The following is a 7859-nucleotide window of genomic DNA, read 5'->3' on the forward strand; positions in this document are numbered from 1 at the left end:
GTGTTCTGTCCACCTCAGGGAGGAATGGCTTCTTCAGAAAAGGTAGTATTTGCTGGCCTTTTTTTTTTTTTTTTAATATGCAAAGACTTGCTTTACTTTTTGAGAACCAGAGTCCTTTTGCATTCCAACTGACCATTTTTATGTAGTCTGTTCTAACAAAATAGGGAAAGTGCACAGAGCATGGAATCTGGAATTCTTTCCAGCCCCTTAATAGTGGCTCTGCTCTGAGTCATGTGGCCAGAAGGGAGGTGGGCCTACAATGAAGCAGCCAATAGCATTAGGACTCTCTGCCCTACTGCCTCTCCTATATTAATGCATTAGAGGATTTTTTTTTTCCTATGCAGCCCCCAGCCCAGGCCCTCTGGGCCATTTTCTAACTTGACCTTTCTTTTGCTGGTTTGTTCCGCCCCCAACCAAAATTTGGTCCGGTGCTGATTTGTTTTCAGAGTGTTGTCCTGCTGACAAACAAATGGATAGACAGAGTCCCAAGGTTATTTGCATAATTTCTTTTCAACCTTTCATTGGGTTGGGAAGAACAAAAAAAAAAATGTGTTGAGTCTTCTTGATTCTCTAGATAATTTGTAAAAAGCTATCATTTCCTTCTGGCACTGAAAAAAAAAATCCATAATCCATTGTTGTATAATATTTTTAGAAGGACCAGTCAGCATGGCACAGAAGAATATACAGGCTTTGGAATTTTCTCCTTCTTCAACAAGCAAAATGAAATAGAGGATAAGGCATCGTATATTAACTCATTTAATTTTTTGGCCTTATAACTTGCCTTGTACTCAGGTTCTCAAGATGGTTACCTAAGAATGAAGACACCCACAGGTAAAGAGAAATGTCCTTTATTGAAAGAGGAACAGCCATTGAATCTCTCCCCAAGGAGAATTTGCAAGCACTCCGTTTTATTTTTCTAGGACAGTAAGTTTGCTTATCAAGGAGGGCAACTTGCTTCCCTGCTTCTGGTGCTACTGCAGGGTGTTATCTGTGCTTGACTGTACGTTCAGTGTCCAGTCATCATTCTTTTACTCCAAGCATTCTTTGCTTTGTGCTGTGGGCAATGAAATAATAGCTGCCGTATTCCAGGCAATGCCTCCTCTCCCTCAAGGTTTCATGGGATTGCCTAATCCCCCCAAATTTAAATTAATTTAATTAATTTAAGTAAGCACCACCATCCAACATGACTTAAAATTAAAAAACTACCATATGGTCAAACACTTTAGGCAAGAATGACCTTACAACCAGTGTGGTATAGTGTTTAAGAAGTTAATCTAGGGGTGGGAAGACCTGGGTTCAAGTCTACCTCAACCATGAAAACTTGCTGGGAGACTTTGGGCTAGTCCCGCTCTCTTACCCAACCTATCTCAGAGGGTTATTGTGGAAAAGAACTAAGGAGAGAGTTCTGTGTTTGCTGCCTTGAGCTCCTGAAATTGAATTCTAACAAATAAAAATAAGCAGTTGATGGTGTTTATTAGAAATCACTGTAATTACAGTAGCTTTAATAGTGGCCTCAGCACTGTTTCCTCTAAGCAAATAACCAATTCAGCTCTGATTAAAAACCAAAATATGTAAGAAATCTAAAATATGGCTTTAAATTAAATAACATGAGCAATTCAAAAATAACATAAAATGTTAGTATTATAAGCAGTGCCACAGTTTTTAACTATACAGTGGTACCTCGGGATACGAACGCCTCTACTAACGAACTTTTCAGTTTACGACCAGCTCCGGCCACAAAAATTTACCTCGATGTGCGAACTCCGCCTCGGGATACGGCCATTTTTCCGCCCTGACACGTGGTCCGCGGCCATTTTTCCACCCCTGACACATGGTCCGTGGCCATTTTCCCACCGCATGGCACGGCGCCTGGCCGTTTTCCTGCTGTGCAGCGTGGCGCCCGGCTGTTCTCCTGCCACGTGGCGCCCGGCTGTTCTCCTGCCGCGCCGCGCCCGGCTGTTTTCCCGCCCCGCCACGCGGTGCCCGGCCGTTCTCCCACCCCGCCGCGGCGCCCGGCCGTTCTCCCGCCCCTGACGCGTGGTCCGCGGACGCCAGAACGGATTAACGGTAATTACATTGAACCTTATGGGAAAATTTGCTTCGGGGTGCGACCAAATTCGGAGGGTGGAATGGATTAACTGGATTTACATTGAACCCTATGGGGAAATTTGCGTCGGGTTACGACCAACTCAGGATATGCCCAGAGTCACGGAACGGATTAAGTTCGTATCCCGAGGTACCACTGTAGATCCTAGGGAAACAGACATAGAAACTTCCTTTTGGGTCAGTACAATGTATTAATTGTATTTCACATGATTTATATACCAGCCCAGTTCTAGACTCTGGGCATGCATGTAACATTCATTGAATTTTAAACAATATAAAGAATATAGGTAAACATATTAAGGATGATGAAAGCAGCAAGCTCCTGCAGAAGTTCAAGGAACTTTTACTTGTTGACAGTCACCATCTAGTTCCTGAGACTTGCACCCGAGCCCAGTGAGGCATGTTCTCTGGGACCATTCAAGTTATCAGAACATTGCAAATGAATATGCCCTGTTTTGTAGATGAAAGCTGCTTCAGATATAGTTTGTTTTCAGTCAGAGTCCTGCCTGCTATTTGTTGTTGTGGTGAAGAGTTCGTTTTTTTTAATATGGTTTCATAACTCAGTTTCATGTTGTTTCTTTCTGTCGGTAACCTCTTAAATTCATCTTCATCTATCTCTTCAGCCTCATACACATACATTCTTGAAAGATTAAAAATTCTGAGATATTTTAAAATGAGAGTCAGTGTAGTGAATAAGGTGCGCTACCAGGAGCAGGGAGACCCAAGTTCTACTCCTGCTTTAGGCCCAGAACCAGTTGGGTGATCTGGTGCCAGACGCTCTCTCCACTTTAATCAGGGTCAGGCTCTGGGACAAGATGGCTGATTCTTGTTGCATCAGGCATGGAGACCTTTGCTGCAAAAGCTAGGCGAGTGCTGGGCAAAACCAAGGGACCCTGCAACCATGCAGGACAAACACTAAGAAAAGCAATCATTAAGGCATTTTGAAAACTGTATGAGAAATTCCCCTAAATTAGATTTACACATCATCAATAATATATGTATATTGATAAAGAGTGATAAAATATATAAAGATAATATCAAGTATGGTAGAAAAACATTTTTTTTTAGCAAGAGTTAATAATACACAATTATTACTTTATATCATGCCAAGCTAATAGATAACAATCTGTCCATACATTACAGAGTTCTGTACTCACTAAAACTGCAACTCTGTGCTCGGGACCCTCAATGGGAAGCCACAAATGAAGAATCACAAACCTGATTTCCTCCATTTGGATGGCTTCCAGCATGACTATTCAAAATGCATTATGCAAATACACCCTCATTCCTCCCCAAAAGTTTTTGTTTTGGGTAAAAAGTGGCAACTGGAAAGTTTAGAGGGGTTGTAAATGGAAGACCATGTTGGGACCCTGGGGGTTCCATGAAACATTTCATCTGAAAATGCCCATTCTGAGAAAGGCATATTTAAAAAAGGGTAACAAGCATGCAGGTTTTCTGCAAAATATGCCCTCAAACATGAAGTTTATGTAAAGTGTTATTTGAAAAGATCTGATTTTTCTGAGCAATACCTTGGACTAGATCTAAAAGCTATACATTAGAAACAACAGGGTGGAAAAACAGAATAGACATATGGTAAAAAGTGAGAGTTATGTTTCTATCTCAGTTTTTTTCATGTTGCAAAAACACATAAATATCTCAAATAAAAAACAGCAACTATTATGTCTTAACCCACCTTAACCTGGAATACTTTGTACACTTCTGACTCCAGAATAGTTATTAGATTGTTTTCTACTCCTAGCTAATAGATTGTGAAACATGAAGAACTACATTTTTTACATAAAGGTTTATAGGAAATATCTATCATAGCACATTACATGAAAATATGAGATTGCAGTTATGATGGCAAAAGGGGTGATCCATAATTTTCATTCATAGTCACAGGTAAAAACAAAACTGACTTAATTGCATTTCACCGGGGACCCTATGGGGTATTTTGGTAGCCAATAACTCAGCAATTTGTTTATGCTTTATCCAACCTAACTTGTAATTACATTGTCTCAATCCTTATTGCAACAATCACAGAACCAGAATGTCTGGTCTTCAGCTGGGGACTAGAAATATTCATGCTGCAATTAAACAAAGTGTATGAATGTGCATGAAGCAAACCTATAACAACAGTAATAGCACACACAGTACTTAATTTCCAAAATGAGAGTTTATTTGCATTTGAAACTCTGAGTTGGAATCCTGATCTTAACCCCAGAGATACATGACAGATAGTTTTAACCTGTGAAGGGGGGGAACCCCTGCATGATGCATCTGCCTGTGAAGTATTTGCCATCAGCATATCTCCATTCCAGACCAAATGATGCACAAATTAGTCAGAGCAAGAAGGTTAGTTAGAAGTGCTTCCCTTTTCAGACCTCACACTGCATATATAGTTGGTTTCTGACTCCAGCTGACAGAGACAGGGAGGATAAAAATGGCTTGCACAGTTTGTAACGCTGCAATTTAAGGAGAGGAGATGGGACTCTGGAAGTTTGTAGCACAGGCACATGGGAGTGCAATATTATATGTGTTTTATGTGTGTTATGTGTTTTATGTGTTCTGTGGTTTTTATATTTTTAAAGCTGCACTGGGGTGGCATTTAATTTTGTTGTACAAGTAGTACAATGACAATAAAGATTTCTATTCTATTCTATTCTATTCTATTCTATTCTATTCTATTCTATTCTATTCTATTCTATTCTATTCTATTCTATTCTATTCTATTCTATTCTATTCTATTCTATTCTATTCTATTGCAATGAAATTAAATTGAGCTCACTGTATTCTATAGGACCTGATTCATATCAGTGTGTTTTTATTAGAACATCAGGCAACAGTCATTAAACACTCCAATGAGGAAGTAAAATTTAATACAAACACATATGCAGAAGCTTTGATTTCAGGTCAATATCAAATCTAAGGTAGGTAGCGCTTTCAAGTAAATACCTCAACTCTAAAGGAAAGTACAGCTGTAAAGGTTATTCTTACTGTATAGCTTGCTTCCCTATTATTGTGTTAGGGGACCTAAATAGAGACAAGCGGAATGGTGTTGACTCAGAGCATATCCCCACTTACCATTTAAGATGCTCATGAAGGCTTGACTCTGACTTAAGAAAATCCTATCTGGATTGAAACATTTGCAAAAACAACAGCTTGCAAAGTATTCTGTCTGAATAGCAGCTATCATGTCATCCCACTGGATGCATCCCGCTGCTGCACCTTTCCATTATTCTCTTCCAAAAAAGCAACTTTTCTTCCTGTAGGTGGGTCACTTGACATATACATGCAGTCACAACAAGCGACTTTACTGCCCCCCAAATTACTGTCCTGTTTCTTTTTCACGTCTTTCAGACCTATTCTTACAATGAGCGCTATAATAGTGCAATGGCTGTAGCACTTGCTTTGTAAATAGGTTAATGATTCAAAACCAGCCAGACATCTTTTTTTCTTAATTATGTTTTTCTTTCCTTGAGCTTCCTACCTTTCCCTGCACATTAAAAAGAAAACAAAACCCTCCAGTGGTGGACCATTGTACTGTTTTCCAGTCATCTGAGATAAAAGGATTTCACCTTTGGGAGCTACAGGTGAAACTATAAAATTGTTTAAGATTCAGAGAAAGTTGACCAAACTCAAACTTAGTATCATCAAATAATCTCAATTTCTAAATTATCCATCATACACTACATATTTCCAAAATTACCTGATTTTTCTTTCCATACAGAGTGATTTTGGAAAGTGATTTTTCTGTGTTAAACTGAAACTTGGATTTAACAATGACTGTACTAGTTCCTTTAATATTTTATATAATACATACGTGTAATAAAAAGCAGTTGAGCGTACATATGGAGATGATAGAATCATGTTGCTTTCACCACCAAATATCTCTTTTTGTATGATTTTTATTTTCTGACCTTTTCTTTAATAATTTATCCTTCTAGTGCATTGGAAGTTGATGGGTAGGTCTGAAAGACGTTTCTTACATTTATAGACACTATGTTGCAATAGAGGTGATTTTCTCAAAATGCCTGAGAACGTAATTTGAGGATTGAGCAACATGATTTGTTAGCATGACATAAGCTGCTTTCAAGGCACTGGTGATAACAAGAAACAAATGTTTTGAAATAAAATAAAGCAAATATACAACCCATGACTCCAACTGAGTGTGATCCCCAGAGACCTTGAAAAGTTTTTACCAAATTGTACTTTTTTATATGATGGCTGACAATTATTAAATACATAACTGGAAGCTAATCATATATATAGTTGTAATGAAAGGTACATGTAAATGAAATGAAATCAAAATCCATTTTTGTCCTAATTCAACCACTTCTTTCTCGACCACATTTTCTCAGCATGCCACCCAAAAGCCAACTCGTACATTTTTGATGTAAAAGCCCAATACTCTTTGCTTTCCCAATCACTAAAATGAATTGTGACCTATATGGCACCTCTGTGCAAACCAATATTATTAGCTTATTTGAGAGAATGACTGTTGGCCACAAAAGAGTGGCAGGTTCGTCTACTCGGCACGCAAGGTCCAATCAACACACCGAGTTGGGGAATCCTTTTATTCTTTTTATTGAAGCACCTCAGCAAAAAGGGTCCTGTCTCTCCAAGGAGAGGAACCTTGAGCAAAGTTTTACATCAATCTTTATCCTTTTCAAAAATAGAGAAGTCGGCATGTAAAAAAAAAACATTATTGGTTACACTGTTGCGCAGATGCACTTGATTCCACATTACATACTAACATCCCATAATAAGCTTAGCATGTTCTATGTTTTCTAAAACTTCCACCTTAGGGGTGTGCATTTTACTATGTTAATTAGCTTTTGGTTACACTAGGGTCGTAGGTGGTCTCATAACAAGGCTATTCAATGGTTTCTGAGTACCTCAAAACCATTCCCCTTCCCCTTTTCAAAGTAGGGCATCATTTTATCTGTGGTCTGACACCTGCTGTGCAACCCACATCCTCTCGAGACTTAACTACAAGCGCTTTGTTAATATGCTCTAGTAAATATGCCCTCTAACAATATTCTACCACGTGGCCCTCATGACAACAGATTTTAAGTGATAGTGATTTTGAGTGATGCATCCATCAGGCCTATCACATGCTTGTGATCAAGTCTCATTTAGTTCAATAAAATATACTTAAAAATAAATCAGCACAATCTCTTGGTTCAGTGCTTCACTTTCCATGGTCTCATAAGGAAGAGCAAAGGATGTGGAAATGTCATCATATAACTTATACGAGTGTCATTTCGGAGAGTAATAGGGGAGATAAAATGTACCATGAAAACTTTAAATGAAGTATGCTTGTCCGATGATTTTCTTCTGAAGAGGTTACCAGGGGTTTCAAATTCTTGGAAGCCCTTCACCTGCAGTGCTTTAGAACCCATAGCCAACAGAACCCTCTTTCCCAACAGGAGACAACTGCCATTGGCTGGCTGGAGAAAAGTGTCTATCTTGAAATCTAATTGATGTTGCAGGGCTATTGTAAAACATTAACCTAGTGTACTCTTCTTTGAATGGAAGGTCTCCAAGTCCTGGGAATCTTAGAGTCCAGTGGGCTTAAACTACTGGAACTCATGGAGCTTTCAGATGAAAAGCTTGACCGAAAAGCAACCTCTACAAATCTATTAGTAAAGCCCTGTTTTATGCCTGGAGGTGTTACTTTCACCGAAGGAACCACTGCTCGAATACTGTACATAACTTAATCATACATATCACTCCTCCGACCCCTAGGC

The sequence above is a fragment of the Python bivittatus genome, unplaced genomic scaffold, assembly GCF_059951505.1.
Source record: "Python bivittatus isolate LINGU-HERP-01145 unplaced genomic scaffold, Pbiv_v1 ctg000020_np1212, whole genome shotgun sequence".
NCBI classification, from domain to species: domain Eukaryota; kingdom Metazoa; phylum Chordata; class Lepidosauria; order Squamata; family Pythonidae; genus Python; species Python bivittatus.